General features: G+C 33.9%; 1 long non-coding RNA gene across 1 annotated transcript in view; it reads left to right on the top strand.

The window, feature by feature from the left end:
- The first annotated feature begins 229 nt into the window (after window positions 1–229).
- The window catches only part of LOC136042892 (uncharacterized), a 31,150-nt gene continuing 11,245 nt past the window's right edge, over window positions 230–20,134 (top strand). The window contains exon 1 of the long non-coding RNA XR_010621479.1: window positions 230–1,963. This is a non-coding gene — a long non-coding RNA (uncharacterized LOC136042892). The remainder of the gene's footprint in view (window positions 1,964–20,134) is intronic.

The following is a 20,134-nucleotide window of genomic DNA, read 5'->3' on the forward strand; positions in this document are numbered from 1 at the left end:
TGACGCATACAGCTCAATCCTTATGATGACGTCAGTCGATAAACATGACGTCAGTCGACACACAAACATGACGTCACTCGACACACACACAGACAATTTATTTATATATATATATATATATATATATATATATATATATATATATATATATATATATATATATATATATATATATATATATATATATATATATATATATATATATCTATATATATAAAAATAAGTTGTCTGTCTGTGGATCTGTGGATCAGGTGACGTCATGTTTCTGTGTCGGCTGACGTCATGAAGTTAGTTGTCGTCATTTTTGCTTTGACGATGCTTAGTATATTGTAAAACACATTAATTTGGTTAATAATATACCATTTAAAACACCAAAATGAACATGCTGGAGTAGTCACTCGGTGAGAGAGGGTGTCAGAACGGAGAATGAAGGTCCCAGGTTCAAATCCTGGTTAGGCTAAAAAAGGTAAAAAACTAAAAACTAAAAAAAAAACTAAAAAAAACTAAAAAAAGGCAAAAACTACAAAAAAAACTAAAAACTAATAAAAAAGCTAAAAAACTAAAAAAACTAAAAACTAAAAAAAAAACTTAAAAAAAGGAAAAAACTGAAAAATAGAAGAGAAAAAGAAAACTAATAAAATTAAGAATAAAAATAAAAAAAAATAAAAAAGATAAAAACTAAAAAAAAAGTAAAAAGAAAAAACGAAAAAAAACTAAAAAAGCTAAAAAAAAGGTAAAAACCAATAAAAAACAAAAAAGAAAAAAAGGAAAAAAACTAAAAAAAATTTTCATCTAAAAAACTAAAAAAAACTAAAAAAGGTAAAAACTAAAAGAACTAAAAAAGAAAAAAAAAACTAAAAAAAGGAAAAAAACTGAAAAATAAAGGAGAAAAAGAAAACTAAAAAAATATAAATAAAAATAAAAAAACTAAAAAGATAAAAACATCAACAAAAACTAAAAAGAAAAAAGAAAAAAACTAAAAAACCTAAAAAAAGGTCAAAACCAATAAAAAAAAAACTAAAAGGGGAACACTGGGACACAAATGACGACCGGGATACTGGGAATATAAATGACGACCGGGACACAGGGAATGTTCAATTAGCAATCACCATCAACAAAGCTCAAGGGCAATCATTAGAATCATGAGGTATAGATCTGAATATGGATTGTTTTTCCCATGTACAATTATATGTTGCATGTTCAAGAGTCGGTAAACCTGACAATCTAAATAAATGACGACACTCAAAGAGAAAGCGACCGGGACAAAAGGAATGTTCGATTAGCAATCAACAAAGCACCGGGACACAGGGAGTATAAATGACGACGACCGGGACACAGGGACATAACTACAAAGGGGACGCCGGGGTGCACAGGGGGATATATAAATGACGATGGCGACTCAGGGAATGGTCGATTAGCAATCACCATCAACAAAGCTCAAGGGCAATCATTAGAATCATGAGGTATAGATCTGAATACGGATTGTTTTCCCATGGACCATTATATGTTGCATGTTCAAGAGTCGGTAAACCTGACAATCTATTTATATGCACAGACAATGGGACAGCAAAGAATGTTGTATATTCGCAAGTTTTACGTAGTTAAAAACATATATATATATATATATATCTATCTATATATATAAAAATAAGTTGTCTGTCTGTGGATGTGTGGATGGATGTGTGGATGGATGTGTCAGGTGACGTCACCTGAAAAAACTGGATTAGGTGACGTCAAAACTGAAAAAACTAAAAAAAGGCAAAAACTACAAAAAAAACTAAAAACTAATAAAAAAAATAAAAAAGCTAAAAAACTAAAAAAACTATAAAGGTAAAAACCAATAAAAAACTAAAAAAAAAACTGAAAAAACTAAAAAAAGGCAAAAACTACAAAAAAAAACTAAAAACTAATAAAAACAGTAAAAAAGCTAAAAAACTAAAAAAACTAAAAAAACTAAAAAAAGGTAAAAAACTAAAAAAAATAAAAAATAAAAAAAAACTAAAAAAAAGGAAAAAACTGAAAAATAAGCTAAAATAAAGGTAAAAACCAATAAAAAACTAAAAAAAAAAAGGAAAAAACTAATAAATGACGACACTCAAAGAGAAAGCGACCAGGACAAAAAACTAAAAAAAAAGGCAAAAACTACAAAAAAACTAAAAACTAATAAAAAAAATAAAAAAGCTAAAAAACTAAAAAAACTAAAAAAAGGTAAAAAACTAAAAACTAAAAAAAAACTAAAAAAGGTAAAAACTAAAAGAACTAAAAAAGAAAAAAATAAATGACGACACTCAAAGAGAAAGCGACCAGGACAAAAGGAATGTTCGATTAGCAATCAACAAAGCACCGGGACACAGGGAGTATAAATGACGACCAGGACACAAGTAAAAAAAAAAATTAACAAAACTAAAAAGAAGGTAAAAACTACAAAAAAACTAAAAAGAAAAAAAAACTAAAAACTAATAAAAAAACTAAAAAATCTAAAAATCTAAATAAACTAAAAAAGAAAAAAAAAGGAAAAAAATAAAGGAGAAAAACAAAACTAAAAAACGAATGTATATACAGACCGGTACACCGGGATACAAATGACGACCGGGACACAGGGAATATAAATAACGACCGGGACACAGGGACACAACTACAACGGGGACACCGGGGGAAACAGGGGGATATAAATGACGACCGGGACAAAAAAACTAAAAAGAAATAAAAACTAAAAACTAATAAAAAAAACTAAAAAATCTAAAAATCTAAATAAGCTAAAAAAGAAAAAAAAAGGAAAAAAATAAAGGAGAAAAACAAAACTAAAAAACGAATGTATATACAGACCGGGACACCGGGATACAAATGATGACCGGGACCCGGGACACAGGGAATATAAATGACGACCGGGACACAGGGACACAACTACAACGGGGACACCGGGGGAAACAGGGGGATAACCTGACAATCTATTTATATGCAAAGACAATGGGACAGCAAAGAATGTTGTATATTCGCAAGTTTTACGTAGTTAAAACCATATATATATATATATCTATCTATATTCACAGGTGGGACATAGGGACACAACTACAATGGCGCGTAACTATTATGGCGCGTAACGACTTACGCGCGCGGGGGGGCTTGGGGGGGGCGCGAAGCGCCCCCACCAACTAGGTGTTGGGGTGGCGCGAAGCGCCACCCCAACAGCTAGTATATATATAAAAATAAGTTGTCTGTCTGTCTGTGGATCAGGTGACGTCATGTTTCTGTGTCGGCTGACGTCATGAAATTAGTTGTCGTCATTTTTGCTTTGACGATGCTTAGTATATTGTAAAACACATTAATTTGGTTAATAATATACCATTTAAAACACCAAAATGAACATGCTGGAGTAGTCACTCGGTGAGAGAGGGTGTCAGAACGGAGAATGAAGGTCCCAGGTTCAAATCCTGGTTAGGCTAAAAAAGGTAAAAAACTAAAAACTAAAAAAAAACTGAAAAAACTAAAAAAAGGCAAAAACTACAAAAAAAACTAATAAAAAAAATAAAAAAGCTAAAAAACTAAAAAAACTAAAAAAACTAAAAACTAAAAAAAACTTAAAAAAAAGGAAAAAACTGAAAAATAGAAGAGAAAAAGAAAACTAATAAAATTAAGAATAAAAATAAAAAAAATAAAAAAGATAAAAACTAAAAAAAAAGTAAAAAGAAAAACGAAAAAAAACTAAAAAAGCTAAAAAAAAAGGTAAAAACCAATAAAAAACTAAAAAGAAAAAAAGGAAAAAAACTAAAAAAAAATTTCATCTAAAAAACTAAAAAAACTAAAAAAGGTAAAAACTAAAAGAACTAAAAAAGAAAAAAAAACTAAAAAAAGGAAAAAACTGAAAAATAAAGGAGAAAAAGAAAACTAAAAAAAATTAAATAAAAATAAAAAAACTAAAAAGATAAAAACTTCAAAAAAAAACTAAAAAGAAAAAAACTAAAAAACCTAAAAAAAGGTCAAAACCAATAAAAAAAAACTAAAAGGGGAACACTGGGACACAAATGACGACCGGGATACTGGGAATATAAATGACGACCGGGACACAGGGAATGTTCAATTAGCAATCACCATCAACAAAGCTCAAGGGCAATCATTAGAATCATGAGGTATAGATCTGAATATGGATTGTTTTTCCCATGGACAATTATATGTTGCATGTTCAAGAGTCGGTAAACCTGACAATCTAAATAAATGATGACACTCAAAGAGAAAGCGACCGGGACAAAAGGAATGTTCGATTAGCAATCAACAAAGCACCGGGACACAGGGAGTATAAATGACGACGACCGGGACACAGGGACATAACTACAGAGGGGACGCCGGGGTGCACAGGGGGATATATAAATGACGATGGCGACTCAGGGAATGGTCGATTAGCAATCACCATCAACAAAGCTCAAGGGCAATCATTAGAATCATGAGGTATAGATCTGAATACGGATTGTTTTCCCATGGACCATTATATGTTGCATGTTCAAGAGTCGGTAAACCTGACAATCTATTTATATGCACAGACAATGGGACAGCAAAGAATGTTGTATATTCGCAAGTTTTACGTAGTTAAAAACATATATATATATATATATATATATATATATATATATATATATATATATATATATATATATATATATATATATATATATATATATCTTCTATATATATAAAAATAAGTTGTCTGTCTGTCTGTGGATGTGTGGATGGATGTGTCAGGTGACGTCACCTGAAAAAACTGGATCAGGTGACGTCAAAACTGAAAAAACTAAAAAAAGGCAAAAACTACAAAAAAAAACTAAAAACTAATAAAAAAAATAAAAAAGCTAAAAAACTAAAAAAACTATAAAGGTAAAAACCAATAAAAAACTAAAAAAAAAACTGAAAAAACTAAAAAAAGGCAAAAACTACAAAAAAAAACTAAAAACTAATAAAAAAAGTAAAAAAGCTAAAAAAATAAAAAAACTAAAAAAAAACTAAAAAAAGGTAAAAAACTAAAAAAAATAAAAAATAAAAAAAAACTAAAAAAAAGGAAAAAACTGAAAAATAAGCTAAAATAAAGGTAAAAACCAATAAAAAACTAAAAAAAAAAAGGAAAAAACTAATAAATGACGACACTCAAAGAGAAAGCGACCAGGACAAAAGGAATGTTCGATTAGCAATCAACAAAGCACAGGGACACAGGGAGTATAAATGACGACCAGGACATAAGTAAAAAAAAAAACTATCTATATATATAAAAATAAGTTGTCTGTGGATCGTGGATCAGGTGACGTCACCTGAAAAAACTGGATCAGGTGACGTCAAAACTGAAAAAACTAAAAAAAGGCAAAAACTACAAAAAAAACTAAAAACTAATAAAAAAAATAAAAAAGCTAAAAAACTAAAAAAACTAAAAAAAGGCAAAAACTACAAAAAAAACTAAAAACTAATAAAAAAGCTAAAAAACTAAAAAAACTAAAAAAAAGGCAAAAACTGCAAAAAAAACTAAAAACTAATAAAAAAAAATAAAAAAGCTAAAAAACTAAAAAAACTAAAAAAAAGGTAAAAAACTAAAAAAACTAAAAACTAAAAACAACTAAACAAAAGGAAAAAACTGAAAAATAAGCTAAAAAAAAGGTAAAAACCAATAAAAAACTAAAAAAAAACTGAAAAAACTAAAAAAGGCAAAAACTACAAAAAAACTAAAAACTAATAAAAAAAATAAAAAAGCTAAAAAACTAAAAAAAACTGAAAAAACTAAAAAAACTAAAAAAAGGTAAAAAACTAAAAAAAAAAATAAAAAAAAACTAAAAAAAAGGAAAAAACTGAAAAATAAGCTAACATAAAGGTAAAAACCAATAAAAAACTAAAAAGAAAAAAAGGAAAAAACTAAAAAAAATTTTCATCTAAAAAACTAAAAAAAACTAAAAAAGGTAAAAACTAAAAGAACTAAAAACCGGGACACAGGGACACAACTACAACGGGGACACCGGGGGAAACAGGGGGATATAAATGACGACCGGGACAAAAAAACTAAAAAGAAAAAAAAAAACTAAAAACTAATAAAAAAACTAAAAAATCTAAAAATCTAAATAAGCTAAAAAAGAAAAAAAAGGAAAAAAATAAAGGAGAAAAACAAAACTAAAAAACGAATGTATATACAGACCGGGACACCGGGATACAAATGACGACCGGGACACAGGGAATATAAATGACGACCGGGACACAACTACAACGGGGACACCGGGGGAAACAGGGGGATGTAAATGACGACCGGGACACCGGGACATGGAATGGTCGATTAGCAATAACCATCAACAAAGCTCAAGGGCAATCATTAGAATCATGAGGTATAGATCTGAATACAGATTGTTTTCCCATGGACCATTATATGTTTGTTCCCGGTCGTCACTTATATTCCCTCTGTCTCGGTCGTCATTTGTGTCCCGGTCTGTAATTTCTCTTTGAGTGTTTTTTCTTTTTAGTTTTTTTTTAGTTTTTTACCTTTTTTCTTTTTTCAGTTTTCTTTTTCTTCTTTATTTTTCAGCGTCACTATGAAGTACATATCGACGAACCTTTGTTTTTTTAACGTAAATCTGGTAGGCATTGATGACCTTATCCAAGTCAAAATCCCAAACCCAATCATCATCGCTATCATTTTCAGTTTTGATATGTTTTGACTCTCGCTGTCCAGGTGGATTTTCATCTAACTGCGCGGTTTTGCATTCTTTAGCCGCAAGCCTGTTTTCTTGCTGTTCTTGTGATTCCCCGGCACGCTTTCTTTTCTTACTTTCTCTATCAGCTGCAAGCCTGTTTTCTTGCTGTTCTTGTGATTCCTCGGAACGCTTTCTTTTCTTACTTTCTCTATCAGCAGCAAGTTTTTTGGCATAAACTCTTTGAGCAGCTTCCTCAGCTGTTGCCATTGTAGGTTCTTCAGTCATTTTACAATTAAACATTTTTCCGTGAACAAATGTCTCAAATACCGTTAATGACGTCACCGTCATAGCAAAAATGACGACAACTAATTTCATGACGTCAGCCGACACAGAAACATGACGTCACCTGATCCACAGATCCACAGACAGACAACTTATTTTTATATAGATAGATATATATCTATATTCACAGGTGGGACACAGGGACACAACTTCACTGGTGCGCGTAACTAATATGGCAACTTACACACGCGGGGGGGGGCTTGGGGGCACGAAGTGCTCCCACCAACTAAGTATAGGGGTGGCACGAAGTTACCCCAACATAATGACTGATGTCATTATAAGGATTAAGCATTTTTCCGTCATGAAATTGTTTGTCGACTCACGTCATGGTTGTCGACTGATGAAACTACAGACGTATATAAATGCTACAATGCTGAAACTACAGGATATATAAATGACAACCTGGACACAGGGAATGTTTGATTAGCAATCACCATTAACAAAGCTCAAGGGCATTAAAATAATGAGGTATAGATCTGAATGCAGATTGTTTTTCCCATCGAGAACCGGGTCACAAATGACTGGACGCAAACGAGGACGCCAGGGGGCACAGGGTAATATATAAATGACGACGGGGACGCAGGGAATGTTCGATTAGCAATCACCATCAACAAAGCTCAAGGACAATCATTAGAATAATGAAGTATAGATCTGAATACGGATTGTTTTCCCATGGACAATTATATGTTGCAAGTTCAAGAGTAGGTAAACCTGATAATCCATTTATATGCACACAGAATGGGACTCAAATGCACAGACAATGGACCAATTCAAAAACGAATGTATATACAGACCGGGAAACAGGGAATATAAATGACGACCGGGACACTCAAAGAGAAATTAGACTGGGACCCTGGGATACAAATGACGACTGGGACGTGTGTGTCGACTGACGTCATGTTTGTGTGTCGATTGACGTCATGTTTGTCGACTATAAATGACAACTGGGACACAGGGACACAACTACAACGGGGACGCCGGGGGGCACAGATGGGATATATAAATGACGATGGGGACAGTCAACTACTAGTTACAACTACTAGTTTTTCGTTGGGAGTAGGGGATGAGGAGAGGGGATTATTTGAGGGGAACTTTCCATGGAGAAATTTATCATGGGGGAAGAGAATTTCCGTGAAGGGGCGCAGGATTTTCTAGTATTTACAAAAAAAACGTGAAAAAGTTTATTTTTTAACCTGAAAGTAAGCAGCAGCATTAAAAACGAAACAAAATTATTTCGCATGTGAGGTCTTCACCTCCTCATAATGCGTCGCTCTTTACGCTAAAGCATTTTTAATAATTTCAAGGATTTATTCTACGGCAATTGTGATTCAGGGGGTCATTCATAAGGAATTAGGACAAAATTTAAGCTTTAGTCTAAAGAGCGAGGCATTGACGAGGGGGCGAACTCCCTCATATACGTAGTAAAAACATACGAATATAGAAGTTCGTTACGAAAGTTAATTCGGAAGTTACATATATTTTACTTATAAAAACGTTCGTAAAAATTAAAAGTTCTAGTTGCACTTTTAAGTTACCAAAAAATTGGAGGGTAAGTAGGCCTCCTTCCCCTGCTCCTTTTTTCTAAAAATTGTCCGATCAAAATAATGTTAAAGCCATTTAGCCAAAAAAATTAATTAATATGCAAATTTCCAAATATGCAATAGCAAAACTCAAAACATGCATTAATTCAAAAACGTTCAGAAATTAAAAAGAAAACAAGTTTTTTTTACTGAAAGTAAGAAGTGACTTTAAAACATAAAATGAACAGAAATTACTCTGTGTATGAAAGGGGCTTTTCCCTCCTCAACACCCCGCTCTTTAAGCTATAGTTTTTTACTGTTTAAAAAAAGAGAGTTGAGAGAAAGGGTCAAACTTCACCGTACAGAGTGGGTTGAAGGGAATAGCCCCTTTTATATACGGAGTAATTTCTGTTCGTTTCAGGTTTTAAGTTGCTCCTTACATTCAGTTAGAAAAACTTTTGACTTTTAAATGTTTTTTATTTCAATTAATAGTAAGGAGTGATCTCTAGCCCATATAATACGTTTCTTTACTTTAAACAGTAACTTTGATAAAAAGTGATTATTATAGGAAATGGAAAATAATTATAATGTATGAGCATAATTCTGTTCTTTAAATTGAAATAGGTATACTTAGCTATCAAATAAACTGCAAAAATATCTATTGTGTCTCATCACCAGTTTCAAATTTTTAATTGAAACTAAAGAAATACATCAACAATTTAAAAGAAGTTTTAATTTGTATCAGGCTAAATAAACATAATAAAGATATTTTACTTGAAAATTATTGCACAAGAAAAGTTATAATGATCTCAAGCGAATTTTACAAAAATGAAACAGAAAAAGAAAATGCTGTAGAAAAATGCAAAAAATGCTATGAAAAAAAAAAAGTAAAAAAAAAAAACACCCACAAAAACGAAGCAAAACAAATTAAAATAGAAATAGAAAAAAATCTTTTTAGTACTACACTGATTAAAATTATGGACTTCGTTCAGTATTTGGACCACATATTTTGTTGCAGTATAGTAGCTAGTAGTTGTTGCTTAATAGCTATTAGTGATTACTTCGAACAATGGGATGGAACTGGAACAAGTTTGTTAAACACAGGATTTGTTATCATTACAGAAATGACCAATATTTGTGTCGAACTGTTTCAAGAATGGAAAGAAAAAAGAAAGAAAGTCTTACACAATGCCGCAGCGAACGGTAATTTAGATATGTGTCAACGGCTGATTTCCAGGGGTGTTAGTGTAAATGCCTTAAATTCAGAGGGAACAACAGCAATATACTACGCTGTAATTTCGCATGAATTAGATGTGACTAGGTATCTATTAGAGAATGGAGCAAATCCAAATGCAAAATGCGGTGAAACAATCTTACAGAAAGCTGCTCTCGTGGGCTGTTTGAACATTTGTCGACTACTAGTTGCCAAGGGTGCCTGTATAGATGCCTTAAATGAGAGAAATGAAACAGCCTTATATTATGGTGTTGTTTCAAATAGTTTAGATGTGACTACGTATCTATTAGAGAATGGAGCCAACACAAATCTAAACAAATTTAATCATAAAACACTCTTACATTCTGCTGCAGAGTTTGCCAGCTTAAAAATTTGTCAACTACTAGTTACCAAAGGTACCACCATAGATGCCTTAGATATGTGGAATAGAACACCATTATATTACTCAACAGTTAAGGAGAAATTTGATGTGACTAAATATCTATTAGAGAATGGAGCCAACCCAAATGCAGAGTTTGAATCTCCATATGGAGATTCAATGGATATGGATTTTATATATATGGATTGTCAGGGAAAATTGTCATTGAAATACAGGGAAAAGATTTTACATGTTGCTGCTAGGCAAGGCAATTTGGACATATTTAAACTACTAATTTCAAAGGGAGCCGACATGAATTGTCTGACCTCAAAAGATGAGACACCATTGATGATTGCTTTGGAATACAGCCTTTTATCCAGAAATCATCTTCAAAACTATTTATTCATAACTGAGTATATTTTGAAAAATATGCCAGTTTATAATGCTAAATTGAAAAGAAATGTCAAAGATAAATATAAGAAAATATTCAAGCAAGCTGTTGCTTCAAAACATGTTTTAAAAAAATTAGAACCATGGCTACGTAAAATGTGTAAACTTGCTTCTGAAAAGTCTGATGACTCACTTAAATCATTATGCCAGGATGTAATTTGGAAAAACATAGATATTACAAAAATAAGTGACATCATCAATGGGTTAAATATACCAGAATGCTTGAGAAGATACATAATCTATGCGGAGGAATTAAGATATTTTGTTGAAGTAACAATTTATTGAAGGAAAACTTTCGGGTTTCTGTTTTAAGGTTTTCGAATTACTTTAATCCATTGTCAAAATATATTGAAACATTTGTACCAGTTTTAATTACCAGCTTTTACATTTTCAACAAGTTAATAAAATTGGAAGAGCCTCAATTTTTTTGAATTCTTGTTATTAAAAAAAAAGTATTATTGAATACTTGATTAAGATTGAGTGGCAAAGAAAATGAAAAAGAACTGAAACCTCTTTTTTAGTTTTTTTTTTTAAATGATTGCCATTGTGCTTAGCTTTTCCTTTTTTTCCTTTTTATTTTTTCCTTTTTTCAGTTTTATTCTTTGTTTAGTTTTTCTTTTTTTAGTTTTTTTTTGTTTTTTTTCTTTTTTAGTTTTTTTATTTTTTATTTTGTCTTTTTTAGTTTTTTCTTTTTTTTCTTTCTTTTTCTTTAGTTTTTGTCTTTTTTTATCCATTTTTTTTATTTTTTAGTTTTTTAGTTTTTTCTTTTTTAGTTTTTTTTCTTTTTAGTTTTTCTTTTTTTTTAATTTTCTTCTTTTTAGTGTTTTGATTTTTTAGTCTTTTTTAGTTTTTCTTTTTTTGTTTTTTTTTGTTTTTATAGATTTTTGATGTTTTTCAGTTTTTATTTTTAATTTTTTTATTTTCTTCTTTTTTTAATTTGTATACTTTTTTAGTTTTTTACTTTTTTTAGTTTTTTAGTTTTTATGGTTTTTTTCTTTTTAGCTTTTTAGTTTTTTCTCCTTTCTTGTTTTTTTAGTTTTCAGTTTTTTCCTTTTGTTTTTCTTTTTTTAGTTTCTTATTTTTTCTTTTTTTTTCTTTTTTGGCTTTTTCTTTTATTCTTTTTTTTTCTTTTTTAGTTCTTTTTCTTTTTTAGTCTTTCTTCATTATACTTTTTTCTTTTTTAGCTTTTTCAGTTTTTTTGGTTTTTTTTCTTTTTATTTTTTATTAGTTTCTAAATTTTTTAGTTATCTTTTTTTAGTTTTTCTGTTTTTCTTTTTTTAGTTTTTTCTGTTTTTAAGTTTTTTCTTTTTTAGTTTTTTACCTTTTTTTATATTTTTTCTTAGTTTTTTTATGGCACTTGGTATTAACCAAGTGACATATAGCAATCGCCAATTCTGTCAGCCTGTCTGTCTGTCGGTCTGTCGGTCCCGGTTTTGCTACTTTAGGCACTTCCAGGTAAGCTAGGACGATGAAATTTGGCAGGCGTATCAGGGACGGGACTTGCTTAAATTAGAAATAGTTGTTTTCCCAATTTGACCATCTGGGGGGAGTGGGGGGCCGGTTGATTCGGAAAAAATAGAAAAAATGAAGTATTTTTAACTTATGAATGGGTGATGGGATCTTAATGAAATTTGATGTTTGGAATGATATTGTGTCTCAGAGCTCTTATCTTAAACCCGACCAGATCTGGTGACATTGGGGGGGAGTTAGAGGGGGAGAAATCTAAAATCTTGGAAAACACTTAGAGTGTAGGGATCGGGATGAAACTTGGTGGAAAAAATAATCACGAGTCTTGGATACATGATTGACATAGCCGAAACGGATCCGTTCTCTTTGGGGTAGTTGGGGGAGGGGTCAATTCTGAAAAATTAGAAAAAATGAGGTATTTTTAACTTACGAACGGGTTATCGGATCTCAATGAAATTTGATATTTAGAAGGATATTGTGTCTCAAAGCTCTTATTTTAAATCCTGACTGGATCTGGTGACGTTGGGGGAAGTTTGGGGTGGGGAACCTAAAATCATGGAAAACGCTTAGATTGGAGGGATGTGGATGAAACTTGGTGGGAAAAATTAGAAGATGTCTTACATACGTGATTTACATAATTGGAACGGATCCGATCTATTGGGGGGGGGGGGTTAATTCTGAAAAATAAGAAAAAATGACGTATTTTTAACTAACGAAGGAGTGATCAGATCTTCATGATCCGAAAGACCTCTTATTTTAAATATCAACCGGATCAAGCGTAATTGGGGGGGGGGGCAGTTGGGAGGGGGACCGGAAATCTTAGAAGATACTTAAAGCGGTGAGACCAGGATGAAACTGGATGGGAAGAATAAAAACCTGTCTAAGATACGTGACTGACATGACCGGACCGGATCTGCTCTCTTTGGTGGAATTGGAGGGGGGGGGGGGGGTAATTTTGAAAATTAAGGTATTTGTGACTTACGAAAGGGTGACCAGATCTTAATGAAATTTGATATTTAGAAGGATCTTGTGCTTTAAAGTTCTTATTATAAATTCCGACCAGATCCTTTGACGGGGAGTTGGAGGGGGAAACTGGAATTCTTGGGAAACGTGAAAATTGGGGTTGGAGGGGGAAACTGGAATTCTTGGAAAACGTGAAAATTGGGGTATTTTTATCTTACGAATAGATGATCGGATCTTAATGAAATTTGATTTTTAGAATAAATTCATATCTAAGATATTTTTTTTTCTTGGAAAAACACTTGGAGTGCAGCGATCGGGATGAAGATTGGTGGATAGAATAAACAAATGTCCTTGATACGTGATTGGCAGAATCGTACTGGATTCACTCTCCTTGGGAGAGTTGGGGGGAGGGGTTCATTGATTTGGCGAGTTTGGTGCTTCTGGACGTGGTAGGACGATGAAAATTGATTGGCGTGTCAGGGAGCTGCACAGTTTGACTTGATAAAGTCGTTTTCCCAGATTCTACCATCTGGGGGGCTAAAGGGAGAGAAAAATTAGAAAAAATTAGGTATTTATAACTTACGAGAGGGTGATCGGATCTTAATGAATTTTGATATTTAGAAGGAAATCGTGACTCAGAGCTCTTATTTTAAATCCTGATCGGCATTAAGCCTCTTATTTTCCTTTTTAAATCAATCTATTGATTCATAGAATTTTATTAGAGCTCATACCATATGATTTCTTCGCTCTTAGCTCTTCTCGCCTCGTCACAAGTGCCATATGAGCTCTTAGCTCTTGTTCTTATTATTTTTTCTTCATTTAGTTTTTTCTTTTTTTAATTTTTTGGCTTAGTTTTTTATTTTCTTTTAGTTTTTCAGCTTTTTTCATCTATTCTATATCTTATATATATAAAAATAAGTTGTCTGTCTGTGTGTCTGTCTGTCAGGTGACGTCATGTTTCTGTGTCGACTGACGTCGTGGAGTTAGTTGTCGTCATTTTTGCTATGACGGTGACGTCATTAACGGTATTTAAGACATTTGTTCACGGAAAAATGTTTAATTGTAAAATGACTGAAGAACCTACAATGGCAACAGCCGAGGAAGCTGCTCAAAGAGTTTATGCCAAAAAACTTGCTACTGATAGAGAAAGTAAGAAAAGAAACCGTTCCGAGGAATCACAAGAACAGCAAGAAAACAGGCTTGCAGCTGATAGAGAAAGTAAGAAAAGAAAGCGTGCCGGGGAATCACAAGAACAGCAAGAAAACAGGCTTGCGGCTAAAGAACGCAAAACCGCGCAGTTAGATGAAAATCCACCTGGACAGCGAGAGTCAAAACATATCAAAACTGAAAATGATAGCGATGATGATTGGGTTTGGGATTTCGACTTGGATAAGGTCATCAATGCCTACCAGATTTAAGTTAAAAAAAACAAAGGTTCATTGATATGTACTTCATAGTGACGCTGAAAAATAAAGAAGAAAAAGAAAACTGAAAAAAGAAAAAAGGTAAAAAACTAAAAAAAACTAAAAAGAAAAAACACTCAAAGAGAAATTACAGACCGGGACACAAATGACGACCGAGACAGAGGGAATATAAGTGACGACCGGGAACCTCAAAGAGAAACTACAGACTGGGACACCCGGACACAAATCACGACCGGGACACAGGGAATATAAATGACGACCGGGACACAGGGACACCACTACAACGGGGACGCCGGGGGCACAGGCGGGATATATAAATGACGACCGGGACACAGGGATTTTTCGAATAGAAATTACAGACCGGGATACAAATGACGACCGGGACACTCAAAGAGAAATTACAAACTGGGACACCGGGACACAGGGAATATAAATGACGACCGGGACACAGGGACACATCATTAGAATAATGAGGCATAGATCTGAATTCGGATTGTTTTTCCCATGGACAATTATATGTTGCATGTTCAAGAGTCAGTAAACCTGACAATCTATTTATATGCAAAGACAATGGGACAGCGAAGAATGTTGTATATTCGCATGTTTTACGTAGTTAAAAACATATATTTATATCTATCTCTATTCACAGGTGGGACACAGGGACACAACTACAATGGCGCGTAACTAATATGGCGCGTAACGACTTACGCGCGCACGGGGGGGCTTGGGGGGGCGCGAAGCGCCCCACCAACTAGGTGTTGGGGTGTGGGGTTGCATAAATATTTCGAAATATTTTGACAATAGATTAATGTAATTTGAAAACCTTAAAATAGATACTTAAAATCTTGAGGTTTATTATAAATTGTTGAGCCTTAGCAAGCTTGACACGTGGAGATTTCTCCAACTGTCAATGTTATAGAATGTTACCAAAAAGCAAAACCAGGCTTGCGGTTCAAAGAGAAAGGGCCACGTTAGGAATGTGCAAGTTACGTCAATGAAGGCGTGTCGAGGAACTACCAGAACAACGCGAAACCAGACTTGCTGCTGAAAGAGAAAGTAAAAAAAAGGCGTGTCGAGGAATCACAAGATCAACGTGAAAACAGACTTGCGGCTTCAAGAGATAATGCTAGATTAGGAATGTGCAATTTACGTCAACGAAGGCGTGTCGAGGAACTACCAGAGCAACGCGAAACCAGACTTGCTGCTAAAAGAGAAAGTTAAAAAAAGAAGGCGTGTCGAGGAATCACAAGAGCAACGTGAAAACAGGCTTGCGGCTGATAGAGAAAGTAAGAAAAGAAATCGTGCCGAGGAATCACAAGAGCAACCTGAAAATTATCGCATGGCATTCAGGTACAACCCAGTCGATGATTATAGTAGATGTGTTCAAATTTGTCAAAATTCAAAATTTGTCCCTACTGCAAGGCCTTGAAATTTAATGGTGAAGCAATGGGAATGTGTTGCACCTCAGGGAAAGTTAAACTTCCTCTACTGGCTGCACACCCAGAGCCAATGAAAACTTTGCTTACTGGAACTACGTCAGAATCTAAGCGTTTTTTATCAAACATCAGAAAATATAACTCATGTTTCCAAATGACGTCGTTTGGTGCCCAAATCGAAAATCAAGATCAATTTATGCCTACTTTCAAAGTAAAAGGGCAAATTTATCATAGAGCAGGGTCCCTTCTACCATTCTCAGGCGAGAATCATAAATTTTTACAATTGTACTTCATCAGTGATAGAAATTCTGAATTGAATACACGTTGCGAAATTTCTCCCAACATTGAAAGGACAATCGTTTCCCAATTGCAACATCTTTTCCACGAAAATAATAATTTAGTGTGTCTGTTCAAAACAGCCATCGCATCGATTTGATGCCTACTGATACGCATAAAATTGTTATTTCCGCTGACATAACGCCTCATGGCCAACATGTGCATAGATACAATGCTCCAACTATCGACGAATTGGTAATCGTTATGGTCGGTGATCAGTTTTTACCTCGAGATATTATTCTTCATAAGCGAAACGCTCAGTTGGTAAGAATTGCTGAAACTCATCGATGCTACGATGCCCTAAAATGTCCTATCATTTTTTGGGATGGAGCCGACAGCTATCACTTTAATATTAAATTGATGAATCCAGCCACTAACAAAGAAATGAATAAGAAATGCAGTGCAATGCATTATTATTCCTATAGACTAATGATTTGGCAGGATGAAGACAATTATATTTTAAAATGCCGTGAATTGTTTCACCAATACGTCGTTGATATGTATGCAAAAATTGAAGCAGAACGTTTGCTATGTATCCATCTGAATCAGGCCAAGCTCCGCTCTGAACAATACATTCATTTGCAAGATGCAGTTGTAAATGACGGTAATACCACAAACGTTGGAAGATTAACGATTTTACATTCGTCATATGCTGGCAGTCCCCGTCATATGCATGAATATGCTCAAGATGCTATTGCGTATGTTCGTCTCTATGGTCGTCCAGATTTATTTATTACATTTACATGTAATCAATCTTGGGACGAGATACAGCAGCTATTTACTTCAAGGACAATCGGCGGTTCATAGACATGACATTACGGCCCGTGTCTTCCGGCAAAAGTTGAAATCACTGATAAACTACATAGTAAAACTTGAAGTATTTTGGTCTGTGCGATGCTGGATGTACTCAGTGGAATGGCAAAAACGAGGTTTGCCACAGTCACATATACTAATCTGGCTACATAATAAAATTACTTCTAACGAAGTCGATGATGTGATTTCCGCTGAAATACCTGATGAAAATGTCGATAAGGGGTTATATGATATTTTTGTAAAAAATATGATACATGGACCTTGCGGTGCACTGAACGGAAATTTACCATGCATGGCCAAAGGAAGGTGCACAAAGGAATATCCTCGACTTTTTGTATCCAACACAATTACTGGCAATGATGTTTACCCACAATATAGAAGAAAATCTACTGAAGATGGCGGTAAAACAGCAATAATAAAAAAGCGTAACGGTACCACCATCGAAGTAGGTAACCAGTGGGTTGTTCCATATTCCCCATTATTATCAAAAACATTTAATGCACACATAAACATTGAATACTGTAACTTTGTCAAGGCAATCAAATACATATGTAAACACGTCAACAAAGGCAGTGACATGGCAGTTTTTGACTTGCAGTCCAAAATCAAAGATATCGACGAAATCGTTCAATATCAGGCTGGAAGATACATAAACAGTAATGAAGCTGTTTGGTGAATTCTTTCATTTCCGATACATGAACGTAGTCCAGCTGTTATTCACTTAGCGGTACATTTACAGAATGGTCAACGTGTTTATTTTTCGGAATCCAACGCACAACAAAGAGCCCTGAATCCACCGGATACAAAGTTAGCTGCTTTCTTTTCGCTATGCAAAAATGATTCTTTTACAAAAAAAACTGCTGTATACTCAAGTGCCTTCGTATTACACGTGGAATACTAAAAACAAAGTATTTGAACGTCGAAAACAGGGTAAGTCAGTCGACGGCTAACCTATCATCTTCAAAGATACCACGATAGGAAGACTCTACACCGATTACCCCAATCAACATGAATGCTTCTTTCTAAGCCTGCTTTTGGTGAATGTACCCGGTCCGTAGTCCTTTGAGTATTTGAGAACTGTAAACGGTACTATACATGACACTTACCGTAGTGCATGCCAAGCTCTGAATTTATTGGAGAATGACTAACGCTGGGATAACTGCATCAATGACGCGTGCGAAACGTCAACTCCAAGTCAAATTCGTGCATTGTTTGGCATCATACTAACAACTTGCTCTCCATCAGCTCCTACAGAGCCTTGGGAAAAATATAAATAAAAAATGTCCGAAGATATACTCCATAGAAAACGGTTAGAGACGTCAGATATGACTTTTGATTTTACATCAGAAATTTATAACTACACTTTAGTTATTATAGAAGATTTGTGCGTATGTATGGCAAACAAACCTCTTCAGGATTTGGCAATGCCTTCACCTAATCGTACCGCTGCTGTTTCGGCATATGTAGAATTGGATCGTGAACAAAGTTACAGTACGAGTGATCTATATTGTCTTATGTACAAAATAACATTTCCGAGTTAATGTCGGAACAAAAAGACATTTATGATACGATAATGCATTGTGTCGATAACAACGTTGGAGAAATTTTCTTTTTGGATGCGCCAGGAGGTACTGGTAAAACGTTTGTGATAAAACTGATTCTTGCATCAATTCGATCAAAAATGATATAGTGTTGGCAATTGCGTCGTCCAGAATAGCCGCAACGTTGCTGCCTGGTGGAAGAACTGCTCATTCCGCTTTGAAATTGCCTCTGAATTTGCATTCTACAGAAACTCCCACTTGCAATATTTCCAGATCATCCGGGATGGGTAAAGTATTGCAGCAATGCAAACTTATTATTTGGGACGAGTGCACAATGGCACACAAAAAATCGCTCGAGGATCTGGATCAATGTGTGAAAGATTTGCGTGGGAATTCGAAACCCTTTGGCAGCACATTAATATTACTTGCGGGAGATTTCAGGCAAACATTACCTATAATACCTAGATCAACCCCTGCAGACGAAATGAATGCTTGCCTGAAAAATTTTAATATATGGGCACACGTAAAAACATTAAAATTAACTACAAATATGCGTGTCCGATTGCAAAACGATGACTCTGGTCAAACATTTTCAGAAAAATTGCTGGCAATTGGAAACGAAAAGCTCCCAGTAGACTCAATTTCAGGACGTATACAACTACCTGCTGAATTCTGTAATTTAGTGACGTCCAAAAATGAATAGATTGAAAAAGTATTTCCGAATATTCTAAACAATTATAAAAATAATAAATGGCTAAGTGAAAGAGCGATTCTTGCACCCAAAAATATAGACGTCCACGAAATCAACAATATTGTTTTGACCAAGATTCGAGACCAGACATTCCTTTACAAGTCAGTCGACACAGTTTTGGAACCAAATGCGGCGGTTAATTATCCATCTGAATTTCTATATTCCGTGGATCTTTCAGGGTTTCCACCACACGTGCTACAACTAAAAATAGGCGTACCAATAATACTGTTAAGAAATATCAACCCACCAAAGCTTTGCAATGGCACGCGAATTGCCGTAAAAAAAACCATGGAAAATGTAATAGAGGCCGCAATCTTGACAGGGCCTTTTGAGGGTGAGGCTGTTCTTATTCCTCGCATTCCCATGATTCCAACGGGTCTCCCTTTTCAATTTAAAAGATTGTAATTCCCAATTCGATCAGCATTTGTAATCCCCATCAACAAAGCTCGAGGTCAATCATTAGAAAAATATGGTATTGATTTTAATACTGATTGTTTTTCCCAAGGACAATTGTACGTTGCTTGTTTGAGGGTCCGTAAACCTGACAATCTATTTATATGCAGCGACAATTGGACAGCGAAGAATGTTGTATATTCCCAAGTTTTACGCAGTTAATTTGTATTGTATCTATCTATCTATCTATATAAAAACGAGTTGTGTGTATGCATGTTTGTTTGTTTGTAAAAAGAGCGTTTACATATGACGTCATTATTAGTACATAAGGCTTTTTATATGTACAGACAATGGGAAAGCCAAGAATGTTGTATATTCGCAAGTTTTACGTAGTTCAAAACACATATCTAAATCTATCTATATTCATAGGTGGTACACAGGGACACAACTACA

This window comes from Artemia franciscana, unplaced genomic scaffold (assembly GCF_032884065.1).
Source record: "Artemia franciscana unplaced genomic scaffold, ASM3288406v1 Scaffold_2382, whole genome shotgun sequence".
Classification (NCBI taxonomy): Eukaryota; Metazoa; Arthropoda; class Branchiopoda; order Anostraca; family Artemiidae; genus Artemia; species Artemia franciscana.